Raw genomic sequence first — 27,688 nt, forward strand, 5'->3', positions numbered from 1 at the left:
TTCTTCAGAATCCCCTACCAGGCTTTGTTGGGCTGAAGCTCTCCATTTAACTTCTCCCCTGTGTAATCCTACTGCACCTCCCTTCCTTTCACAGTAGTCACTTAAAAAAATCCAAACTATTATAAGCCAGAAAGAAAAACACCAATACTGTATACTAACGCATATATATGGAATTTAGAAAGATGGTAACAATAACCCTGTGTACGAGACAGCAAAAGAGACACTGATGTATAGCACAGTCTTATGGACTCTGTGAGAGAGGGAGAGGGTGGGAAGATTTGGGAGAATGGCATTGAAACATGTAAAATATCATGTATGAAACGAGTTGCCAGTCCAGGTTCGATGCACGATACTGGATGCTTGGGGCTGGTGCACTGGGACGACCCAGAGGGATGGTATGGGGAGGGAGGAGGGAGGAGGGTTCAGGAGGGGGAACACATGTATACCTGTGGCGGATTCATTTTGATATTTGGCAAAACTAATACAATTATGTAAAGTTTAAAAATAAAATAAAATTTAAAAAAAAAGAAAAATAAATAAATAAAATACTTTAAATATGAAAAAAAAAAAATCCAAACTATTTCAGCCTCTGCTTCCGGAAAAAAAGCCTGTACTGCTTCATGCCAGGATCATCCGTCCAAGGAGGCAAGCAATAAGTTAAGGCTAAAGGCTGGAATTTGACTGTCTGAATGATATTGAGATACATTGGTGGTAGGAAGAGTGCAGACAGCCCTTGTGGAACAGACAGCAGACTGTGGAACAAGTCCACAGTCTAACTGATAAAAAATGTATGTGAGGTGAATGTGAATGAAGGACTGATGGAAGTGAATGCACCAGCAGACACAGTGTATCGGGCATCTGAGAAGCATGGGGGAAAATAGCTATGCTATTGAAGCACTACCCCCAGGACATGGAGGAAGGCAGCTGTTAAAGCAGTGGTGGATGATAACAGGCTCTGGGGCATCTGATCATGAAGCTGGCATTTTTCTCTGATTCTGTTTGTCCTCAACCCAGACATACTAGTTCTATCTCATGGTACATTCTCACTGGTCTGCCACACCTACCATACCTGTGCATGAAGGGCAAGTCTGGCCAAGGTCACTTGGTCTTCTATAGTCAGAGGTCTTGAGTGTCCCAGAACTCAGCCATGCAACTAGGGAGTTTTTCAAAAGCTGTGTACCTCTCTCCTGCAGATAGCATGGCTTTGTTCTACAACCCGTATCTTGTATTGTGATTCTCTCATAAGGGATGCTATGTTTCATTTCCTTCTCTGATATCTCCAAAATCATAGCTCCTGCCAGATCATCTGCTTGTTAACATCATTCCTTCTTGGAATCTTGTGTAAAGATAGGGTGCCTGGAGCTAAAGTAGCCATCCTGTAAGCAAACTGTGAAGAATGTCACAGTTAGTTTTGCAGACCTAGTGTCCTAAAACTTGACCTTTGAATAAAGCTTTCACACTCTATTTTCACTAAATTTTAACAATGTTATGCTTTTAGCCATTTTTTTGTTGTTTTACAATTTCCATTTCTTTAAAAGTTTTCGTATATGATTTGGTAATAGGAAATAAATAAATAAATCTATGCATTTATAGGTTTCCATGTGAAATTTTTGTATCATTAGGATGTATCTCAGAGATAAATAGTGAACTCAGTCACTTAAGTGGGTGCACTAGTCACCCTTGTTCTCTGCTAATGCTTCATTTTTCTAGATGGAGTCATCCCCTTTCAACTGAGCATTTTCTTTTTCATTCGGGTATTACAGTCTACTTAAGATACTTCAGTATATATGAACATCTCTGCTGATTTCAGCAATAGCACTGCGCACAATTTGCTTGCCTTATTTTTGTTAAATTACAGTGTGTTGTTTCTCATGAGTTGCCTCAGTTCCTCATGAAACTAAATTTTCTGTAGCTAGAAAGCATAGTTGGCATGATATATTTGGATATGTCTAAATAACATCTGTGACCATAGTTTACGTTATGTCAGTAAACTCTTGCATGTTATAGTTTCGGTTTTAGGGCATGACTTTGTAAGAGAAGGATGGCAGTAGCAGAAAATGACCAAGTGCCAAGATTTGTCTAATTTATTTTTCCAAAGAATTAACAGTAAAAAATCTTAGACTTTTTAGGATTCCTAAAAAATTGATAGTTTCATATTTTAAATTAATTAAATGGATTTAATTGTATTTTCTTAACCAAACAAAATATTTTAGAATGTGACCTTTTTTTATATCATAGTTATTTTTTTGTGTGTACAAACATTTGTGAAGTAATTAGTTATTTACCTATTTACAGGGCTTCCCTGGAGGCTCAGATGGTAAAGAATCTGCCTGCAGTGTCACAGACCACAGTTCAATCCCTGAGTTAGGAAAATTCTCTAGAGAAAGGAATGGCTACCCATGCCAGTATTCTTACCTGGAGAATTCCATGACAGAGGAGTCGGACACAAACTCTTAACTCTTCACACTTGATTAAACATGAAAAAGATTTGTTAACTTTTAATACAAGTTCAATTATTTTAATATGAGATGGATGATAGTAAGATGATAAATGATTGATTCTATTTATAGGTATATGCATAGATGGATAGATGGAAATCGAATATACAGCGGTGAGGTGTATAGAGAATATTAACTTCTTGTTAATATACCACTTTAACAGCTACAAGTAATCTAGTCAAATTTTTCTGGTTACTTCTCTCATTATTTTTATTTCCACCCATTATGTCTTATAATGTTTAAGTGATGCATATACACATCTTTGAACATACTGTTACACTATAATGTGTCACTAGCATGCTATGAGAGTGAGAAGACAGACACTTGGAAAATAAAATTATCACTTCAAAAAGAAGATAGAAATTCTAAGAATTATTTTAATAATTATTTTATTATTCTAAGAATAATAGTTTGGAGAACACTAATAATATCTAAATATCATAAACAGCTAAAATCCATATCTGGAAAATTAAAATTAATTATCATTTAAGGAAGATCCAGATATTCTCAATAGTAAAGGATGTACAGATTTCAAAGCTAAATATTCATTAAAGTATACTTGACACACTTTTCTATACATGCAGTTTTGATTCTTTTAAATCATGGTATATAATTTTTCTGTACAAAAATATTATTTAACTTTTCATACCATACCACCTCTCACTACTATTTCTCTAATTGAAATTATGATTTATTTATCAATATTATAACTTCAATATTATTAAATATTAAAGCAATGAAGGTGCTCATTAACAATGGACAAACATAACTTACTTTTAAAATCAGAATCATACTTGCTTTGTTTCTGGAAAAATAAGGCATTTCTAATTGAGAACATTGAAGATATGTTGTTACAACACACTGATATTTTCATGTGTTTTTTTATATGTTTTGCTGTAAACATTTTAACATGCTACACATTTTAAGAGTAAAAAATAATTCTGATTGGTAAACACAATTCTCATTTTTCAAAATTTATGAAGAGAATAATAGAAAAGCAAAGATAATCCAATGTAGTTTTAAATTTCCAGTGGAATTTGTGTTTTGGCTGGAAATGTCACTTAGTGGCCAAAAATGATAGTCACAGATATAGTACTATAGAAGGACTAAAGAAATGTCTAAAGAGACAGATATGAAATCTTCTGTGAAGGACATAGAGGACATATCACAATATCAAGTGTAAAGTGAATTTCAGCATATAACTTCATTTGTTGCCACCTTATCCTTGTCATATCACAACCACCATCACTCAAACTGAATCATTCTCTATTTGATGTTATAACTGCTTCTATCAATCTGTTCTTGGAAAGAATTCTCATTCAACCCCTCTTCACTTGATAACTGCTTCTGTTCTACTGATACTCTACTCTGAGTATTTCTGAAGGAAATGACCTGCCTGTCTTAAAAAAAAAATCTCATTCTTGGCATATATTTGCAGTACATGCAAGGAAAGTTACTGTGAAATAGATCCTATTTCTCAAATATCAGTACCTATAAATTATGTAATATATTTGTTAAACTTTCCCCAAGTATTTTTAAACAGTTAAATTTGATAAGAATTTTATGTCTAAAATCTTCAAGGTAGTAAAAATCATTCAAATAAGAACTGTTTATTTTTTGTGTTGTACTTTTATAAAAGTACAGTATAAAGATTATGTGAATGTTTATGAAAATTCATGAGATAATAATGTAGGTTTTTTTCATGGTTAATTCTGTTTATCCTAAGTCATTTTAGTTTAACCATTACTGAAAGACCTTATTGTGATTTTTAATAAACACTATGAAACATATTGTGAAGTTCTTTGAAAAGGCAATTCAGATGAAAAACAAAGTTAATGGTTTTGTTTTGTTTTTGTTTTTCAAAAATAAAGGATGTAATCTCAGTTACATCAAAAATAGTAAATCATACCCTTGTTGACTCAGTTTGAGCAGGTTACTCCAGGATTCCTGGTCGCAGGACACAGCAGATTCTCCTTCAAGCTAACCCTATTTCTTATATATCAGTAACACCTTAAATTGCATTCTTTGCCTTCCTTGGGGACAGGGTGGTCTCTCTGGGTAATCTTAAAGTCAAAAGAGAATTGATGTTGTCTCAGAAGTACCTAATTAGTTAGTGTCTTAGCCTACATGTGGAGTTGATGGTTTTCAGTGTTCCCTTCGACCTATCCGAAAGGCCTCTAACTTTGATACTACAGTCCATGTATACATAATGCCAGGTAGTTGGGTGATCAACTACTTCTCTTCTTGTCCCCACAATTCTGCAGTTCTCTAAGAATAGGCTTTGTATCTTCAGTATCATTTCTATTTTTTTTCTCTCTATTGTAGTGTAGAATTCACACTTTGTGATGTAGTTGACTCTGTTTGCCTTCCTCTTAATATACCAGAGCTGCTGCTGCTGCTGCTGCTAAGTCATTTCAGTCGTGTCTGACTCTGTGTGACCCCATAGACGGCAGCCCACCAGGCTTCCCCATCCCTGGGATTCTCCAGGCAAGAACACTGGAGTGGGTTGCCATTTCCTTTTCCAATGCATGAAAGTGAAAAGTGAAAGTGAAGTCGTTCAGTCGTGTCAGACTCTTAGCGACCCCATGGACTGCAGACCACCAGGCTCCTCCATCCATGGGATTTTCCAGGTAAGAGTACTGGTGTAGGGTGTCATCGCCTTCTCCGATACCAGAGCTAAGGGAATTCAAATATCATTTTTATCTCTTAATAGGGGAAAATTTTTAGAATAATATCTGTGTTCTAAAAATTCAATATATAAATTATTTCATTACTACCTTACTTTGGGTTTCAATACATATTGAGTTAACTGCTTTGAAATACCCATACTACAAAATAACAACAAAATATCATTTCTTTCTCTTGTACATTGCAGTTAAAACAACCTCCTCTCTAGCTTACTCTTCTCAGATGGAGATGTAGAGATGAGAATGATTGCTTTTGAATTGTTGACGTTGCAATATATAGAAATCGAAGAAGTTAGTATTCACCTTAGTTCACTACTAAAATGGAAATTTGAAGCAAAATCCTTACTTTTAAAAGTAGTAGGCTATAGAGGAGGTTATTTTAATTGGAATGTACAAGAGAAAAAAATTATATTTTTGTTATTTTGTAGTATTGGTATTTCAATTCAGTTATCTCAGTATGTGTTAAAACCTAAAATTAATGATAATAAAATTATTTAAATATATAATTTTTAGAACACAGAAATCTGGAATCTTAAGAGCTTACTTTTCTAGGTCTAGCATAAAGATTGTGCTGCTTAGCGATAAAAAAGTTTCTTATAAAAGACACTGTCATTAAATAAATTCTTACACATAGCCAGTAAAAGTAAAGCTTTCTTCTCCTTTGCTAGTTTGAGAAGTGACTTTACAAAACAAAATTATTTTAATGTTCTACTTCTAACTGCCTTTAGTTACTATTAGTCAAGTTGTTTTGTTGCTGATGCATCATTAGGTTCCTCACGTTAGACAGATATTCTATTGAAACGTGTTGGATCAATTGAAAACTGTACCTGGCGATAAAGGAGCGCCTAGGTTTATCATAATGGGAGCAAATCAAATGTTACAAATTCACATGAAAAGAGTTTATCTCATTTGAAATCAATTCTACTCTAATCTTTCAATTGCTCACAATAAAATCACTTGTAATAATATGTTATTTTCTAACCTGCCATAATTGATTTTCATAAGCACAAGTTTTCTAGAGATGAAAAAATTAACTTTTAAGTTTTTGTTTAAGCTTATATTATTTTAAAGAGCTTTATTTTATTAGTATTATATGTTATGACATTGCATTATATATTAATGTTTATATAAATATTATCTTAAGCAAAATAAATTAGAAATTAAGTCAAATGGGAAATTTGTATTGTAAGACTTTAATTTGATTAAATCCAATGATCTAAGATTTAATAAATCTACTTGAAATATAAATTTTAAAAATCCTTGTTAAAAATCTACTTGAAAGATAAATAAGGTAAAGATGCTGATCATTGAATCAGAAAAATAAGGAAACACAAATCAGTAACTGACTATAAAGAGCATAGAATATTAAGTTAAAAATATTCATGGAATGCATTATAGTGCACAATATAACATATATTTCTAGTAATAAAATAAATTCATCAAGACTTGTTTCTTGATCTTGGGACTATCAAGAAAATGTAATTTTCTCCATTATTATATATAATGGAGTTAATTTAAACCTTTGTGGCACCAAGACATTTTGACTTTCCACTACTACCACTCCGACTCTGTACATTTTTTTACCCAATGAATTATTATCTTGCAAAAATAGTTGAGAAAATTTACTATCAAGCTACCAAACTTTAAAAAAAAAATTACAATAGCTCTTTTTATTCCTTTTAAGCCAAAAATCTGAAATTGATATCAATATTAAAGCATTGTGTTCTCATGATACATTTAGATTTAACTATAAATATCACATATTTATCACTAGTTATTTTAATGTTCCCTTTTGTATTTTCTTCTCTTTAAATTTTGTTCTTACTTTCTCTAAGTAATTTTGTGTTTCCTAAAGTTTATAGAAGCTCTTCAGTCTGAATCATTAGACATCTGAACTTATCTTTGTTCCTCTCTAAAGAGGTACATGTAATTCTTAGCTCAAAATCAGTTTGCCCTCAATTACCTATAAATGGTGTTCAAATGTCTCCTAGCTTCTAGTGTTGAAAATGAAAAAAACATAACAGTCTGCACTTTCTATGTAATATGTTCTTACTATATATACATGTATTCTTGTTACATATATATGTTCTGTTACCTACACACACACACATACACACACACACACACACACAAATATATATACACATATACTTGTATTAGATTTTGTGTTTCTTCCTTTGATTCATAAATGTCACCAGAATTCATCTGAGCATATGCCTTTTCTACTTAAAATGCAAAAACTTAGAGATTCACTTAAATACTAACAAATATTTATTTGCCTAAAATACATTTATTCTATTAATTATTCAGTTTAGTCCAGCATCTGTTCATATTATCAATTCTAAATTTCTAGTTGCACAGTAGTTCTCTAGGATTTTTTCCTTCAAATGCATTTCTTTTCAGTTCTACATCGTTTCTTCATTATAATTGCTTTGTTGTGAGACATTTTATTTTTTTGACATCTGTAGCCTTAATTCATTTCCATTTTGTTTTTTATTGCTTATATTTGAAGTTTTAAATATAATGGGATATGATTTTTAATTTCATAAAGTTATTTTAGCTCAAAATAGTTTTGTCTCTTATTCGACATAATTTCCTTGTTTCCACTTCCACTTACTAAGTACTCTGATTACTAATGTCCCAATCTCAGACAGGCATTATTGTGACCACCTTGTCTGCAAAAACACTCCCTCTCTCTAAGAATCATGCTTTTAATTATTTATATATAGTATTTTTATTAGTAGCACTTATACATATTTCTTACCATATTAAATGTGTATTTATTTGATTTTTAAATTTTGCCTGACAAATATAAGCTACTTACAACGGCAAATTTTTTAGTCAGGGTGGGAACGGTACCAGTGGTCACTCAGGAAATAAGTAGATAATTCCTTGGAACTTCTCATTTTTTTTATAATTGCAGTTATTTTTCTCCATATTTACTACCCTTGTGCATGCTAAGTCACTTCAGTCGTGTCCTACTCTGTGTCACCTTATGGATGGTAGCCCCCAAGGCTGCTCTGTCCATGGGATTCTCCAGGCAAGAAGGCTGGAGTGGGTTGCCATTTCCTCCTCCATGGGATCTTCTCCATCCAGAGATGGAACCTGAGTTTCTTCTGACTCCTGCATTGGCAGGCAGGTTCTTTACCACTAGGGCCACCTGGGAAGCCATCACTACCATTAGTAGAGAGCAAGAAATGGGGCTTCCCAGGTGGCCCTAGTGGTAAAGAACCTGTCTGCTAATGCAGGAGACATTAGAGACCTGGGTTTGATCCCTGGATGGGGAAGATCCCTTGGAGAAGGACATGGCAACCCACTCCAGCGTTCTTGCCTAGAGAATCCCATGGACAGAGGAGCCTGGTGGGCTATCGTCCATAGCGTCCCCAAGAGTTGGACACAATTGAAGTGACTTAGCACGCCTGCACACAGAGAGCAAGAATAGCAAATACTGCCCATACACAAAGTTTTATTTCACTCAAAAAGGAAGTCTCCTCCCAGCATAAGGGTCCCATAAATTAGCTCAGTGTACTCATAAAGCCAATAGGCAATGCAGTCCTCCTCAACACACCACTGAAGGGATTCAATACACCTGTCAGAATTCTCTTGTCACCAAATAAATGTATATCTTTTCCTTATTGTTTCTGTGTTCCCTGGCTTCTCAGGCAATGATACCAATTCCTGTAATAAATACTCTATAGAACTTGTTGACAAGCTTAAATTCCATCTCACCTAAAATCAAATTTTTATTTGTTGAATCTATTAATGACTTGGGAAAGAGAGGAAGCTTCTGTCTTTCTTGACCTCTCTTCTTGTTGCTTTCAAGGTCACTATATTTTATTAGAGAGCTTTTAAAAAACATTTTAAAGTATTTTGTACACACATTGTTTTTAATTCAAAGAAATATCACCAACAGTCAAAACTTTAAATTTAACTTTGAAAAAAATTTGATTTCACCAGAGGAGTTTTTAAGACATCCAATGCAAAGTCCTTATTATACAGATGAAGAAACTACGGCTGGAAGAGGTTACGGGACTATTGCTAGTTCACGATAGATATAAAATTGTAGAACAGGACATCTTTTGCCCAACTTGTACTCTGCTTAGTACACTAAGATGAATCATAAAATTTTACTGTAGATTAACTGGCAATTAATATTGCAATCAATATTAGAATTTCAAATCAATACTTTAAAATGCTATTATTCTTCTGGTTTTTTTTTATGGAAAATTCATTTTTAATCCTTTTAGTTTTGAAAACTTATTATATTAAAATCTTACCAAAGGAAGGATTGCAATTATTTCAGAAAATATGTGTGTGTATGTCTGCACACATGTGAATACAAAATAGCCCTGCAACCTCTTTGTTATTTATAACTTCCAGATTTTTCTAAACAGATAACTTGCCTCATCCTACTTTGTCAAAATTGAGCTCAGTGGCCATGTTTCATCCTTTTACTCTCTCATTTTAAGTCTAGCTTCATAGCTCCTTAATCATACTACTGAGTTTTCTTCAAAGCCCTTTCCATTTGTCAGCATCTTTATGACATTAAAGTGTCTCAAACCGAAGACAGTATAACAGGTGTGTGACCTTATCGACGTTCTTGTTTATTGCTTATTTTTCACCTGTCAGAAGAATATAATTGAAGCCTGATATGATGGGGAACTTTAAATGTATGGGATGGCATTCCTATATTTAAATGAAGGACCTCTATTTTTCCATGGAATGTGTAATGATAGCAAATCTTTAAAAATTAATCACTCCATGTAGTATGATACAAATCTGTGACATTTCATATATTATTTAGATGGCCTTTTTTTTTTTGAGTTCATAATAGCTAAGTACTGTCAGTTAACAGTTAATGTAATAGTTTGTAATGGTTACAAATTTCAGTTCTGCAAAGTTACTTTAAAAGGCTTCCAAATGTAAAAATACAGCAATCTACATTTTTGCATTTGAAAATAATTGGTTCTTTAAAGCTGGAGCTTTTGTACAAAGAATAGGTATTAGGTTTGCAAACAGAGCTTTCAAATGATATCTGGAGCTAAATTATCAGCACTCACCAAACACTTGAGTGTTTGATAAAATTAAGAAGAAAAATGAAATGATTTTTGTAACTCTTTCCAAAGCATCAAATTTGAGGGTTAGCCAGAAGGTAGCTTCAGCAATTTTTGCCAAAAAAGGGGAGAAAGTATGAAAGACAGAGAGAGAGAACATTAAAGTTAGCTTTTTTCTTTCTTCTTTAAAGAAAGAAAAGGAGTGTTGCCCATGAAATAGGAGATCACTAAAGATGAGGGGAAGCAGAACCTTTTTCAACTACTTTTTCAACATGTTATGAAAAGGCTGTTTGTGGCATACTTTGGTAAGAAGAGAGTGCCTGGAAACTCCTGATGTATAAGAAGAAGAACCCAAAGGTATGTAAGGGATGGTAAATATAGTTGGGGGTGCTGCTGCTGCTGCTGCTGCTAAACCACTTCAGTCATGTCCAACTCTGTGCGCCCCCATAGACGGCAGCCCGCAGGGACAGAGGAGCCTAGTGGGCTGCTGTCTATGGGGTCCCACAGAGTTGGACACGACTGAAGCGACTTAGCAGCAGCAGCAGCAGCACCCCCAACTATATTTACCATCCCTTATATACCACTGGGTTCTTCTTACACATCAGGAGTTTCGCACTGAGAAGCTATCATTGGCCAGGATACCAAAGATGCACACAAGTAGGGGAGGTGCTGTGACCAGTGAGGGAGTAAGGTACCTTCTGGGGTGGCTTCTACCTGTCATTAGTAGAATAGAACCCTAGACTCCTTGCCCAGGCACTGCTTCTGGAAGCAGACTATAGGAGCTTCTTCTCATAATCTAATGATCCTCTCCCAAATCCCTCCAATAACCTGCTTTGGGGATCTAAAGGGATCAGGGACCTGCTTCCTCACTGGGCTCTTCTTGACCATTACCTGAAGGTAAATTGCCCTACAATGCCTTGGGCATGGTGGCACTGCAAATAGATCTCTTTAGGGCATCCCAAGATCAGTGGTGATTTTTTATAGGGAAATATGTGAGCAGGTGGCATCAGAAGAAACCACTCACATACATACAAATATACACATACATTTGTTAAATATGCACATTCTCTTAAGTTGTTTTTATAAACCTTAGAATTCACATCATAGAGATAACTTTGTCAAAGTTAATCACAGATGTTTTATAATTTTATTTATCATTATATTGTCTACCCTGGTCACACTGGTGTAAGCAAAATGGCTAAGTATTCCTTAATTAATATTTATTATAAGTTGTCACTATGTGGCACATTTGAATAATTCTAATAGCATGTTTCAGTATTATAAAGCAGAGTTGTTAATATTCTTCTTTCTGAGTTTTCAGAATTAGTGTAACTCCTCATTTTTTTCTGCCACTTATTCCTAAAGCTTGATAAATTAGCTAGCTGACCTCTCAAGTTGCTTTTTAATGTTAATAATGAATTATAACTTGGCAGATGATTATGTGCAACATGGAATCTTCACATTATAAACTAAGTAATGTTAACATAAATAATATTTTATAGTTTGAATAGATTATTCTAAGATATGCAAATAAAATTATATAATAATTTGTGACTTTTTGTAGATCTACAGAATCAAAATTAAATTAAAAATTGAAAATTCAGATCACAATATGTAATTTATTTCTGTCTTCATATCCTACTTAGGACACTTCTGAATTTATTCTGCAAATATATTAACATACAGACTTGGGGAAAAGGTCACATTTAAATTACCTGACAATTATGAGAAAGATTCCAAAAATAAGCCCATCTAAGTATCAGCAAATTGGTATTTTTGACCTGGCTTACATGAATGTGAGGACTGGCAAATCCAAAATCTGTAGCGCAGGCAAGAGCAGGCTAGAAACTCTCAGGCAGGAGCTGATGCTGTAGTACTAGAGGCAGATTTTCTTCTTCCACAGGGAAACCTTGGTTTTGCTCTTAAGGCCTTCCATTGATTTGATGAGACCCCCTAGATAAAAGGGGTTCCCTGGTGCTTTTTGCCAATGCAGGAGACATAAGAGATATGGGTTTGATTCCTGGTTGGAGAAGATCTTCTGGAGGAGAGCATGGCAGCACACTCCAGTATTCTTGCCTGGAGAATCCCATGGACAGAGGAGCCTGGTAGCCTACAGTCCATAGGGTCACAAAGAGGTAGACACAACTGAAACGACTTAGCATGCCTGCACGCACCCAGATAAAAGAAGATAATCTCCTTTACATATGGGCAATTGATTGTAGGTATTACTCACATCTACAAATTACCTTCACAGTAATACATAAATTAGCATTAAGTAACTGGATACCGTAGCCTACACGAGTCGACATAAAATATAACCATCACTGTCCACCCCTTGTCTCCTTGGCACCCTTGTACATCTTTTAAAACCACACTTAAACTCTGAATAAAGACAATAACAAAGTACTATTTCACCTAACATGATACAGGGATTCTGAAACAACAGAAAACCATCTAACAGTTTTCCCAAGAGAGGATTCAAAGTCCTTGTGTGATGTTGACTTCTTACTGATAACCTGTAACTTAAAAATACCATCATTTACTTTAATTATTAGTAATGAATGTTGTGTTAGATTATAAGGGGATGATAAAATGGGGAAGAAGTCAGAAATGCTTGCTGTATACACACATATATATTCATAATAAATATATTTATATTCATAAGGAAGAAATACTCTTTAATAAAACAGTCCTCATCCTTCAGCTGCTTAGTTACATGGTTGTAACTTGTATTTATAAAGTATGTTCTTTCAGTACACATTCCATATTTTCTTTGTCTTCAGTGAGTACCTCAGTTGGTCATTGATCTTTGTGTAGTCCAGTAACCAAAACTTTTATTCCTCATAGATATGAGTGATTTATGTAATCCTGCCCAAATTGTTTGTGGTAATTCTCCACTGACTTTAATGTCAGAATTTATTGTCAGCATTGGTAATTGAAGTGTGATCACTTGCATCACCTTCATAAAATTGTGTCAAGATAAATTATAATTTATCACCTAGCAATTTCATGATAATGTGGTATATGTACCTGAAGTTTATTTTTAAAATATGTAATGATAAATGTATGTTTATTTGTAGAGACAAAGCTCATTTCATTGCAGTTTGTTTTATTGAGCTTTACAGATTAGTGTTTTTTGACAAATTGATGGTTTGCATCATTTTTTCAAAAGCATTTGCTTACTGCATATCTCTGTGTCACACTTTGGTAATTCTCACAATATTTCAAAAATTTTTTATTAGCTATAGTGACCCATGATCAGTGATCGTTGATGTTACTACTGTGATTCACTGATGGCTTTGATGACGGTTACCATTTTTGAAGCAGTAAGATATTTTAAAATTAAGGAATGTACATTGTTTTCTTATACATGATGGTATTGCACACTTAGTAGACTGCGACTTTTATATGCACTGGGAAACCAGACATGTTATGTGACTTGCTTTATTGTGATTTTCACTTTATAGTGTTGGAACCAAATGTGCAGTATCTTCCATGTATGTCTGTACATGACTTTTGGTTGTAGTAATGAATTATTATCTTGGCATTTTAGAAACAAAAAAGGTTACCACAACTTATCACATTAAAGATATTATTATTTGTCATAGAAGCTTGACAAATTAGGTGGTAAATTTCCATACTAAAATATTTTTATATCACATGCAAGTCTTTATGGGGAGAAAAAAATAAAACAAAAATATTAACATACTTAATGCTAATTTTGTTGACTTATAACCTATAACCCCTGAAAGTGGAGTTGTGCTGGTTATTTGCCTGTTTCTCTTACACGATGGATAGTGGCTGCTTGCTGTTTCAGTGTTCTATTTTACTTACTGCTTTCCAACAAAAGTGTAACCAAATTCCCTGTATTTGAGTCATTAAAAGGAAAACTAGACATGGACTTATCAGTACTAATCAGTGCTTAACTAGGGATATTTAATTTTTAAATCTAACCTAGTATTTATTTATTTTCTTCATGAAGACATTTTTGTTAATGAGAGATACCTATTTATATTATATGATGTAGTAATTTTAATATAAAAGATATTTAGATGTTTCATCATTAAAATAAAATAAATAATTAAGTATGTTATCATATATCCACACTTGTATCGATCTCACTAAGCAATTCATCATAGCATTTTAAACATTTCTCTCCTGCCTCCATCAGTGCTGACATCCCGTAAGGTAGCTGATCTTGACAGTTCCCTGTGTTCCTCTGGCTGTTCTTGCTTTTCACTCCCTATTGGAATGTCCTTTCTCTTGTACTTTTTGACCCTTCTTAAACTTAAAGGAAGCTAGCCCGAGGCCTGAACATGAGGCTTCAACTCTGATATTATGTTTTGCGAAACTAAAAAGACATTTTAGTACTGTTTCTTGCAAAATGTCCATTTTTCCTTTAATTGTATATATTTCAGAAATGATCATAATTATTAAATGTGTACTATACATATGACAGAAATAAGGACTTATTTATTTATATGTTTCAACCCCTGAAATTACTTAGCATGGTATTTTATGTATTAATTGAATTTGATTGAATGATACAAATGTATATTAATAAATGTAAAATCTCTCTTTAAAGAAATATTTTAGAAACCAATATGGCCTATATTGCCAAAAATACCTGCATGCAAAATAAAGTATCATTTGTACTAAATATGAAAATAAACAAAAATCAACTAATTAAGATCAATATATAAGTAAATAATAATGATTTTTAGCTAAATTCTTAATTTATTCAGTTTTCTGTAATTATGAAAAGAAGCTGCAAGTCACAAAATACACTGCTAAATCAAAATTGAGGGCTTTATTTAAATATTAAATACCTTTAGTAGATAATTTTATAATCATAAAAGTGTTTTATACTTGTAAAATAATCAGTACAAGAAAACCTTAAATAAAATACCATAAGAAAATATCATTAAAATTTAAGCAAAACAATATATTTACTTTTTAATTTATTTTTTAATTTAATTTTATTTTTAAACTTTACAATATTGTATTAGTTTTGCCAAACATTGAAATGAATCCGCCACAGGTAGGTTTTTATTTATAGGAACCATAGTTTTACCTATGTCTTTGACTTTGTTTTTGGACTGTCACATTTTCTTTTTGTCCAGATGGATATCATCCAGCACCACCCACTTCTAATGTGTTAAAATGGTATTTTAAAATTTGTTAGAGTATGCAATATTTAGAAAATGCCTTCCCTCTCAGATAAAGACTGTGTTTCCATAAAGATATCAACTTTAATAATATGTTTAATTAATTTGCTATTTTTCTGTGTGGCTAGTTTTCCCCCACAACTTTATTTACTGAGGAGATAGTAGCTCATGTAGTAACCAGTCTGCCTGCAATGTGGGAGACCTGGGTTCGATCACTGAGTTGGGAAGATCCCTGGAGAAGGAAATGACAACCCATGTCATATTGTTGCCTGGAGTATCCCATGGATGGAGTAGCCTGGAAGGCTACAGTCCACGAGGTTGCAAAGAGTGGGACACAACCGGGCAACTTCACTTTCTGTTTATTAAGTTTCTATTTCTAGTTCTTTCAACAGATACTAGTACTTACTGACCAGATTGAGCAGAAGTACTAGTATTTCAGTGACAAATTAAAAGAGTCTACTCCCACATTTGCCTTACAAAATTTGGGGATCTAGATGTTAAACAAATGAATGTGTAGTTAAACATGTAATTTTAACTGTGATAACTACCAAAAAAAAAATCACATGTAAAAATTTCCAATGCAGAATATTTGCTGCTTGCTTCTGTGTCACATTTAAGAATCAAAGAATAGTGCTTAGCACAACATGCATAGTCAATAATGATTGTCAAACAAATGATTTGAAAAAGGCAGGATGCTCCTTGACTTCAAAATAGTATTAAACCCAATCTCTTTTCATTAGACAACACACAGTTCTACTATGGAAACAATATTTATATAAAATTAAAGAACGGTTAGGGATATTATATATCAAAACAGTAGCAAAATCTGCCCATATGACATTTCCCAAAAATCAGTTCCACATGAATTATTCTGAAGGTAATTTCTCTGGCATTTATAAGATGAGGCGTTATTGTTCAAGTGGAAGGGCTGAAGAATTGCTTGATCCAAAATTGGGGTATTTGAGTTGGATGTTGATGGCAGAGAATTATTTATTAAAGTGGGAAGGACATTACTGTGGCCATTTAGGACCAGTGAAATACAGGGAAGGGAAAGTAAAGATAAATTGAGCAAATAGAGTTAAACCATAAAAGTGAGAGACGTAAAAGGATAATTTTTCATTTTGTTGCTCCAGCTTGTAGCAAATTTTCTAATAAATTAGAAGTATCTGTAGAATAAGAAAATTAATCATTTTTACATAGCAGTGAACATTACCTGTGAAAGCATATCTGTGAACTGGAATATTTGGGCCTCTCCAAATTCCTTTCTTGAAATCTTAACCCTCAATGTGATGATATCAGGAGTCTTTGGGAGGTGTAGATCTCTCATAAGTGGGACCAAAATATACTCCAAAGAACTCTATCATCATTCCCACACTGCAAAACACAGTGATCTCAGACTACATTTGAGGAGCAGATTTCTTCCATTGTTGCTATTCAGTTGCTAAATTGAGTCCAACTCCTTGCAACCTGATGGACTGCAGTAGGCAGTCTTCAATTAAGACAAGCTATTTGACAAGCATCAAAAGGCAAAAATAATTTATTGGAGAAGAATTGTACCTCTTCTATTTATATATACAGATCAGTCTCTCAGTCGTGTCCAACTCTTTGCAACCCTGTGAATCACAGCACGCCAGGCCTCCATGTCCGTCACCAACTCCCGGAGTTCACTCAAACTCATGTCCATCAAGTCAGTGATGCCATCCAGCCATCTCATCCTCTGTCGTCCCCTTCTCCTCCTGCCCCCAATCCCTCCCAGCATCAGAGTCTTTTCTAATGAGTCAACTCTTCACATGAGGTGGCCAAAGTATTGGAGTTTCAGCTTTAGCATCAGTCCTTCCAATAAACAACCAGGACTGATCTCCTTTAGGTTGGACTAGTTGGATCTCCTTGCAGTCCAAGGGACTCCCAAGAGTCTTCTCCAACACCACAGTTCAAAAGAATCAATTCTTCTGGGCTCAGCTTTCTTTATAGTCCAACTCTCACATCCATACATGACCACTGGAAAACCATAGCCTTGACTAGATGGACCTTTGTTAGCAAAGTAATGTCTCTGCTTTTTAATATGCTATCTAGGTTGGTCAGCAAATAGTAAAATAAACAGCTAGACTTATGAAAATAAAATTTATGAAGGCCCTGTACTTTAAAGTGTCAGTGAAGATACAAGACTGAAAAGCACTGAAAATAATCTATCAAGTAGAACTAAAAACTCTTGGAGAGCAATGAACAATAGGAATGAGATTAAATAGACAGTGGGCAGCTAGGAAAAGAATAGAAGATTTCCAAACCATAGTTGTTTACAGAACAGTTATAGACAAGTTTTTAAATGTTAGTAATGTAAGAATTGACTCATTGGAAAAGACCCTGATGCTGGGAGGGATTCGGGGCAGGAGGAAGGGGACAACAGAGGATGAGATGGCTGGATGGCATCACCCACTCGATACACATGAGTTTGGGTGAGCTCCAGGAGTTGGTGATGGACAGGGAGGCCTGGCGTGCTGCGATTCGTGGGGTCACAAAGAGTCGGACACGACTGAGTGACTGAATTGAACTGAACTGAACTGAATGTAGGAATTACAATATTATTATATCTTCTATATAACCATATATAATTTATTTTGTAAATCCTCAACCTAAGTGAAAAATAATTGTTTTACAAAGTTTCAAATTAAAAATAAACAAGAAAAATATATTTTAACTTAAAAATATACAAAGGGTGGGTCACATAGTTTCTAAAACAGTTCCTGTTTAAGCCATGTACACAGCAACATTTATATTGTGGTTTTTAAAAAGGCAGATTGTACTTTGTAGAGAGGCTACATTTTGGAATAGAGACATACAAGTTTATCCTATGTATGTCATCCTAGAAAATTCTTTAGTTTTTTGAACCTCAATGTCCTCAAATCAGAGATTTTTGAAATTAATATCATAACAGATATTCTTCAGAGGATCACATTCCATAGTTTATTTTACTCTGACACTGAGTGTATACTTATATTGAAGTATGATACATTGGGTACAGCAGCCAAATAAAAGATACATAGAAAACAATTTTGGAAAGAAACAGAACCTGCTTTAGTTTTTGAGTTTAGACTCACTCTTGCGCAAGATTAATATCACTTTCAAAAAGAAAATTGTGATTTTTGTCATTCTAGACCACTGCTTCTTAGGGTCAAAGTTGATTTTTTTAAATTTAAATTTATTTATTTTAATTGGAGGCTAACTACTTTACAATATTGTATTGGTTTTGCCATACATCAACATGAATCCACCACAGGTTATATGTGTTCCCCATCCTGAACCCCCCTCCCACCTCCCTCCCTGTACCATCCCTCTTGGTCATCCCAGTGCACCAGCCCCAAGCATCCTGTATCCTGCATCGAACCTGGACTGGAGATTAGTTTCTTAAATGATATTATACATGTTTCAATGCCATTCTCCCAAATCATACCACCCTCTCCCTCTCCCACAGAGTCGATTTTTAATACATCCTGTTCAGCATTTATAGAAAAGTTAAATAGATAGATAAATAGACACAGATAGAACACTCAGTGTAGTGTCATTTCTAGGCCGAGGTCAAACCCAGATGTTCTACCTATCAGATAACACTTGTCAATCACTCTAAGGTAGCATTGGTCTTTTATGCTGCCCAGGTCATGGCTTAACATGTTTTCAGATTTTAACTTTACTCAATTTTTGTAGTATAATTTTCAGAGTTACTAATGAATCTCAGGGAAAAAATAAATATGCTTCTTTGTGATGTTCAGATTTTCAAAACTGTTTTCAAGGAAATGACCTTTAATAATTATATAATCATTATAATTTTATAAACATTATATCTGCCTATTGTTAAACTGCCCTCTACAGGATTGTTTCTCTGGTGGCTCAGACAGTAAAGAAATCATCTGCAATGCAGGGGACCTGGGTTCTATCCCTGAGTTGGGAAGATCCCCTGGAGGAGGGCATGGCAACCCACTCCAGTATCCTTGCCTGGAGAATCTCCATGGACAGAGGAGCCTGGTGAGCTACAGTCCATGGGGTCACAGAGAGTTGGATACTACTGAGGAACTAAGCTCAGCTACAGGATTACATGTAAACCATAAACAGCAAAGGAAAATATTTTTCAGTCTTCTTCAATAATTAATTTTTGTTCCTAAGATTTTAATGTGCCAAAATAATTTTGCTTTTGTTTACACACTTCCAAATTTGAATCATATATTTTTCATATAGGCCTTATGGGAAAACTGCTCCATTAAAATAAAAGCAAAATCCATAAAGCCTAATTAGAAAATAATTACCAAGAACAAAGTAAGAAATGTTTCAGGTTTTTCAAAATATTTCATCTGTATAAATCTTACATTTGATTATGAATTTTTTTGAGAGATTCAATATGTAATGTAGATTCAGTACATCTAACAAAACTCTGGAGTCCATTTCTTCTTTAAATGAGACTGAATCTAGTTGCATTCACTTGAGAGTATGCCCTCATTCATATTTCACTGGGGAAACAGAGAGAATCTGTTTCTCCATCAGAGAGAATCTTTCTCTTCTTTATAAAAACTCATGCATTTTGATAATAAACTGGAAAAACCTTTTAATTTTGACAAGCTAAGTTCATCTCCATTGCCAAGGAAATTTTATTTCAATTTGTATATGAAGATACCATTGTGAAAACCAATCATACAAAACAAGATACAAATAAAAGAAAATATGGTGTCTTACCTTACCAAACACCTAAAGTAGCAAATTCAGAACTGTGGCAATGCCAATCCTTTGGAACATTTAGAAAAGACTCTTATATTCAGTGAAAAATAATTTTGATATTTTTCAGATTTTTAAATGTGAAGAGAATGTATGAGTTGTTCACAGTTTATTCAGAGTTTGAGATTGCCTCACAGAAGATCATGGTAAATCTATAAACATCGTAAAGAAAAGCTGACTTCACATGCCTTTCCTTTCCTACTGTGCACAATAGAGGGTGAGGGTGGTAGAGAAAGATCTCTCTCTCCCCCTGTTCATAGAGGGCCACTAATCCCATCATGAGGGCCCCAACCTCGTGATGGAATTAATGATTTAATGACCAGATTTAACCCTAATGACCTCCCAAAGGCCCCAGCTTGAAATACCACCACACTGTCTATATTAAGACTTCAAAAGATTGAGCTAAAGGATACATGGCAATATCCCTATATTCTAAAAGGAAATAGTAGGTACCCTTTAGGGATTTAAGAAAGACGTGGTCAAACTTTTTATATATTTAAACACTATTTTCATAATTATTTCTATCCTTAGTCTCCCTTCCTATTGAGAGTATAAAAGGGTTGCAGTTAAAGAGGAAAGAAAAAAAAAAAAGTACACTTGAAAAGAAAAATTAGGTGTTCCCTGTGTCATTTTCCATCTCATACCTGTGGATCGGACAGAGAGGGCATGTCTCACCACCTGACAAATAGCCCTGAGGTGTGGGAAGAGTAAACACTATTCACATTTTGTATGAGTAACCTGAGGTATTCATACCTTCCTGAGTTTTCAAAGCAGAAAGAAAGACCTCATTGGAAGCTAGCTCCACTTATATAATTTTGGATTGCTTCTTATATACCAGATGTGTGCCTTTCATAGAGAGAGCCAGTCTGAGGACATTTAAAGTGGAAATTCAGAGGGTTGTAAAGAAGAGACAAAGGTGAACCTTCGGCTATCTGTGCACTGAGAAAATCATCAGCAGTCAGCCTAAGAAAATACATTGCTTTAGTCAAGAAAATGGAATTTTGATATTCTCTGAGCAGGCATGTTTTAAGTTAAGAAACTTAAAATGTTCCCTAATATGGAGTTATTTTTGGACAGATTCCAAACCCCAAGGGAGCCAAAATTAAATCATTGTACACCTAGGTGAATAAAAATGTTTCTGCCCTTTACACTTTCTTTCTAACCTCCTCTTTCATTGTTTCCCCAGGGAGGTTATACTTCATGCTTAATAAGCAAAGGAGAAAAGTAAAAGAGCAAAGTAGAGAAAGAGAAAAAGGTCTCCCAAATATCAATTCCCTATTTATATCTCCAGCTGGAAGTAGGCCCAAGTTAGTGAAATGGAAAATCTTTACTTTAAATAAAATTTAGTTTCACTATTACACAGGATAATTTAATTATTGATAACAAATCTGAGGCTGAAAGTGACTAAGGAGTTTTTGTTTAGGTATTGAGAAACCACAAAAGTAATGAAAAATTTCTTGAATTTTATCAAGAGAATGGAAACAAATAGCCCTTCAAAATGGGTTAATCAATAAGATGATGGGTTTATTCAAAAGATAACATTTTTTTTTTTTTGTATCCTGTAGAGTCCCATTCTGTCTAAATCTTGACTTGGCATAAAATGAAGAATATTGCACACACTCTCTGATATAATAAGACTGAATATTATATAATTAAAATTCACCTAAACAGCAAGTAGTGATGTTGTAGATGGGATAATAGTTTGAGTAAATCAAAATTTCACTTAATTTCTCATACTATTCTCTCTCCCAGAAGCTTAGACATAATTACTGAACTTAACTGAAGTATTATTCATATATATTTTCTGCCGTTTTGTCACTGAGTTATGTCCAAATCTTTTGTGACCCTATGGACTACAGCCTGCCAGGCTTTCCTGTCCATGGGATTTGCCAGGCAGGAACATAAGACTGGGTTGTCATTTCCTTCTCCAGGGGATCTTGCGGACCCAAGGATCAAAACCAAGTCTCTTGAGTCTATCCTATTGGCAGACATTCTTTACCACTGAGCAACAAGGGAAGCCTATTCCTATGTAACAAGTTTATTCATTTATATTAAAGTTTAGTCTTTACAACAACTGGTATAGGTGAGGAAACAGAGACAAGGGAAATTAAGTGGGATGGCAAAAATTAGAGGTAATAAGTATCAGAGCCAGGATTTGAGTGGTGGATGTATAGATTCATTTCTTAATTTTAAATGCCATGCTTTATTGTTTAGTTTGTGATGTCAAATAATCTGGAATAGCTGAACAACAAATTCCCATTGTTCATGAGTGGAAATTACTCATTCAGCCTGCTTAATTTCATCACGTAATTTGAATTCAGCTGCTCTATGTTAGGAAGATCTCTTAACAAACTCATCAGCAATTCCTGACAATGAATAATATTTCAGTTATAGATCATACTCAGAAAAATACTATATTTTTCAAATTCTCAGTGTCCTCACACTTTTATTGTTGATGTGGCATAGGTTCATGTATTTAGTTAAGTTCAGTTCAGCTGCTCAGTCATATCCGACTCTTTGCCATCCCATGAACTGCAGCACGCCAGGCCTCCCTGTCCATCACCAACTTGCAGAGTCTACCCAAACCCATGTCCATTGAGTCAGTGATGCCATCCAACCATCTCATCCTCTGTCGTCCCCTTCTCCCCCTGCCTTCAATCTTTCCCAGCACCAGGGTCTTTTCAAATGTGTCAGCTCTTTGCATCAGGTGGCCAAAGTATTGGAGTTTCAGCTTCAATATCAGTCCTTCCAATGAACACCCAGGACTGATTTCCTATAGGATGGACTGGTTGGATCTCCTTGTAGTCCAAGGGACTCTCAAGAGTCTTCTTCAACACCACAGTTCAAAAGCATCAACTCTTCTGCGCTCAGCTTTATTTAAAGTCCAACTCTCACATCCATACATGACCACTGGAAAAACCATAGCCTTGACTAGACAGATCTTTATTGACAAAATAATGTCTCTGCTTTTGAATATGCTATCTACGTTGGTCATAACTTTCCTTCCATGGTGTAAGCATCTTTTAACTTCATGGCTGCAATCACCATCTGCAGTAATTTTGGAGCCCAGAAAAATAGTCAGCCACTGTTGCTACTGTTTCCCCATCTATTTCCCATGAAGTGATGGGACCGGATGCCATGATCTTAGTTTTCTGAATGTTGAGCTTTAGGCCAACTTTTTCACTCTCCTCTTTCACTTTCAGCAAGAGGCTCTTTAGTTCTTCACTTTCTGCCATAAGGGTTGTGTCATCTGCATATCTGAGGTTATTGATATGTCTCTGGCAATCTTGATTCCAACTTGTGCTGCCTCCAGCCCAGTGTTTCTCATGATGTACTCTGAAAATAAGTTAAATAAGCAGGGTGACAATATACAGACTTGCCATACTCCTTTTCCTATTTGGAACCAGTCTGTTGTTCCATGTCCAGTTCTAACTATTGCTTCCTGACCTGCATATAGGTTTCTCAAGAGGCAGGTCAGGTGGTCTGGTATTCCCATCTCTTTCAGAATTTTCCACAGTTGATTGTGATCCACACAGTCCAAGGCTTTGGCATAGTCAATAAAGCAGAAATAGATGTTTTTCTGGAACTCTTTTGCTTCTTCAATGATCCAGAGGATGTTGGCAATTTGATATCTGGTTCCTCTGTCTTTTCTAAAACCAGCTTGAACATCTGGAAGTTCACATTTCATGTATTGTTGAAGCCTGGCTTGGAGAATTTTAAGCATTACTTTACTAGTGTATGAGATGAGTGCAATTGTGTGGTAGTTTGTGAATTCTTTGGGATTGCCTTTCTTTGGGATTGGAATGAAAACTGACCTTTTCCAGTCCTGTGGCCATTTAGTTAAATTATCCATCAAAAGTGGTGTGGTCACTCACCTAGAGCCAGACATCCTGTACTGTGAAGTCAAGTGGGCATTAGGAATTATTACCATGAGCAAAGCTAGTGGAAGTGATGGAATTCCAGCTGAACTATTCAAATCCTAAAAGATGATGCTATTAAAGTGAAGCACTCAATAATCCAGCAAATTTGCAAAACTCATCAGTGGCCACAGAACTGGAAAAAGTCAGTTCTCATTCCAGTCCAAAAGAAAGGCAATGCCAAAAATGTTCAAACTACTGCACAATTGCACTCATCTCACACGCTAGCAAAGTAATGCTCAAAATCCTTCAAGCTGGACTTCCACAGTATATAAACCAAGAAATTCCAGATATAGAAGCTGGATTTAGAACAGGCAGAGGAACCAGAGATCAAATCACCAACATCTGTTGGATCATATAGAAAGCAAGAGAATTCCAGAAAAAAGTATCTACTTCTGTTTCAATAACTACACTAAAGCCTTTGATTATTTGGATCACAACAAGCTGTGGAAAATTCTTAAAGAGATGAGAATATGAGACCACCTTACCTGCCTCCTGAGAAACCTGTTTGCATGTCATGAAGCAACAGTTAGAACCAAACATGAAGCAATGGACAGTACCAAATTGAGAAAGGAATACATCAAGTCTATTTATTGTCACCCTGCTTGTTTAACTTATATGCAGAGTACATCATGTGAATTGCCTCGCTGGAAAAGCACAAGCTGGAATCAAGATTGCAGGAGAAATATCAACAACCACATACATGCAGAGGACATCACCTTTATGGCAGAAAGTGAAGAGGAACTAAAGAGCCTGATGAGGGTGAAAGAGGAGAGTGAAAAAGCTGGCTTAATACTCAACACTTAAAAAACAACAATCTTGGCATTTGGTCCCATCACTTCAATGGCACTGCAGATGGTGACTGCACTCATGAAATTAAAAGATACTTGCTCCATGGAAGAAAAGCTATGACACATTAGTAGACAGTGTATATTAAAAAGCAGAGACATCACTTTTTCAACAAAATCCATATAGTCAAAGCTATGGTTTTTCCAGTAGTCATGTGCAGATATGAGAGTTGGACTATAAATAAGGCTGAGCACTGAAGAATTGATGCTTTTGAACAGTGGTGATGGAGAAGACTCTTGAGAGACCCTTGGGCTGCAGGGAAATCAAACCAGTCAATCCTAAAGGAAATCAATCCTGAATATTCTTTGGAAGGACTTATGCTGTAGCAGAAGCTCCAACCTCAGCCACCTGATGCACAGAGCAGACTCTTCGGAAAAGATCTTGATGCTGGGAAAGATTGAGGGCAGGAAAAGAAAGGAGTGACAGAGGATGAGATGGTTGGATGGCATCACTAACTCAGCGGACATGAGTTTAAGCAAACTCTGGAAGATAGTGAAGGATGGGGAAGCCTGGCGTGCTTCAGTCCATGGGTGTAATAAGAGTCAGACACGTTTGAATGACTGAACAAACAACAATCTATCAAAGTAGGTTTTGTCAATTGCCTTATAGTTTTAAAAATTATATAATCATTGAGAAAAGTTATTCATTACTTAAAACTTGAAATATTAAAGCATTATTAAAAATTGTCCCTTTTACATATGAAAGATTTCAGTAAATGCATTTTACTTGAATTCTTGACAGGCTGATATTAAAACTCTTGATTCTTGTTTGAATTTGGTATGTTGTCAGCATCTTTAAAGATAATGAGATATTCAATATATGTCTTCGATAGTTAAGCCAATGGTCACCAAAGATGTGCACATTCTAATCTCCAGCATTGTACCTTCAAATATTTTAGCATCACACAGGAAAATGAAATCAAGTTAAACAAAGAAAAATCCAAAGTGACCACCCACATTTTCCAGAATATCAGTGCTATCATTGACAGACCTTAGCAGAAGGAAAAAGAGGGGAAGTTTTAACTACTTGTGAAGACTGGGACATGCAGATTTTAATTTTTATATGGAAACCATATTGCAACTTTCATAATGATGTTTAAAGTTTCTTTAATGACATCATTACTAAGAGTCAACAGAAAAATCATGGAAATTTCTGAGTTTTCAACCAGAAATTTACTACCAGGAAGGAAAGGAGGAGAAATTTACTATACATATATTTAAAGGATGACTAGAAAAAAAAAAAAAAGTTTGCATTATGATTAAATCATTAATTATGACTGTTCTCTATCATACAATTAAGTAAAAAGTAGATGAACAAGTGAAAAAAAAATTTTAAATATCTCTTATTCCATTGGATTAACTAGTACTCTGGATTTTGTTTTCAGCTTTTTCTCACGTTTTGTAATAGTGTTAGGTATGTTGGGGGAGTTTGTAATTTCCTTGGTTCTGTCTTGCTGCGGCAAAATTTTGAAGCAACAGACGAATTGGTGTTACAACTCAGTTTCATGTAAAAAGTAAAGGAAAATACACCCTCGAGGGTGGGCCAACCCAGAAGTGGGGCCTCAATCCTTCTAGGCTTCCTCCTTTTATACATTTGTCTCCTTCCCCCTGAGCCTGCGCTATGTAAATTAGGCTAGCTAGGAGGGCTGCTTGTTTTACCTGAGTTCCTCACTCTGGTTCTGGGACTTTCCTTTGTTCTGTTTTCACAGGCTTTGCCCTTCTTTATCTTTTAGCCACCGCCATTTTGGACTCCTTTTTCCTATTCTAACTACCTAACAGGTATATGTGTGTTTTCCCAAAGGGTACATTCTTTAATTTTGTATGTTTTAGAAAGTTATATAGATGCTATCTTGAGTTTCATTACTTCCTTTTCTCTACACAACATTTTGTTTTTGACATTGATCTATAGTGGCACCTGAGTTTGTGATTCATTTATTTTTACGAATATTTTTTTCTTATATTGCTTAGTTGCACCAGGATTTATTTAATCTTTCTAATGTTAATGATGGTTTGGGGAGTTTTTTTCCTATTATTATAGAAACAAGGTTACCATGAATATTCAGATAAACATTTCCTGGAGCACATATGCTACAATTTATCTGGAATGCCTGGCATATGCTCATTTGTTTTCTTTATTAGAAATATTAGCACATTTTGTTTAGGTTTATTTTTTCTAAGACAGATAAGATCAGACTATTTTTATAATTAATATTAATATTTAAATGTTTTATGAGTCTTCAAACATGATATATTTTTTTCACATTGGTCATCTTATTTTATTCACATCTTAAAAAAAACAGAAACAAATCTGTTTCCTTTTTCTTTATTTCCTTGTACTTTCCATGTAATTTCAGGCATAAAATTAGTGTAGAATTTTAAATTTGATTCCCTGCTACAGTAAGACAATAATAATAAGGAAGATAAAAAGTTTATGAGGACTCTATAGATTTTTTTTTTACAGGTTGGAAAGGCAAGGATCATCATTTGCTTATAGCCACGTAGCTAATCAGAGATAAAATTTTAATATGTAATTCTTTTTTTTTTTTCTTTGCAGCTAGTAGTTGATTATTGTACAACTACAGTGTAGAAGGACTATCATATTAAACATTTCTGGGTTCATTGCATTCAGACGTTCTTACTTTGAAATGCAGATATTTTATAAGCTTTTGTTTTTACATTAATGAATGGAAGATAATATTAAAAAAGAATATATATATGTAAAACTGATTCACTGTACAACAAAAATTGATAAGGCATT

This window comes from Bubalus bubalis, chromosome 13 (genome assembly GCF_019923935.1).
Source record: "Bubalus bubalis isolate 160015118507 breed Murrah chromosome 13, NDDB_SH_1, whole genome shotgun sequence".
Taxonomy (NCBI): Eukaryota; Metazoa; Chordata; class Mammalia; order Artiodactyla; family Bovidae; genus Bubalus; species Bubalus bubalis.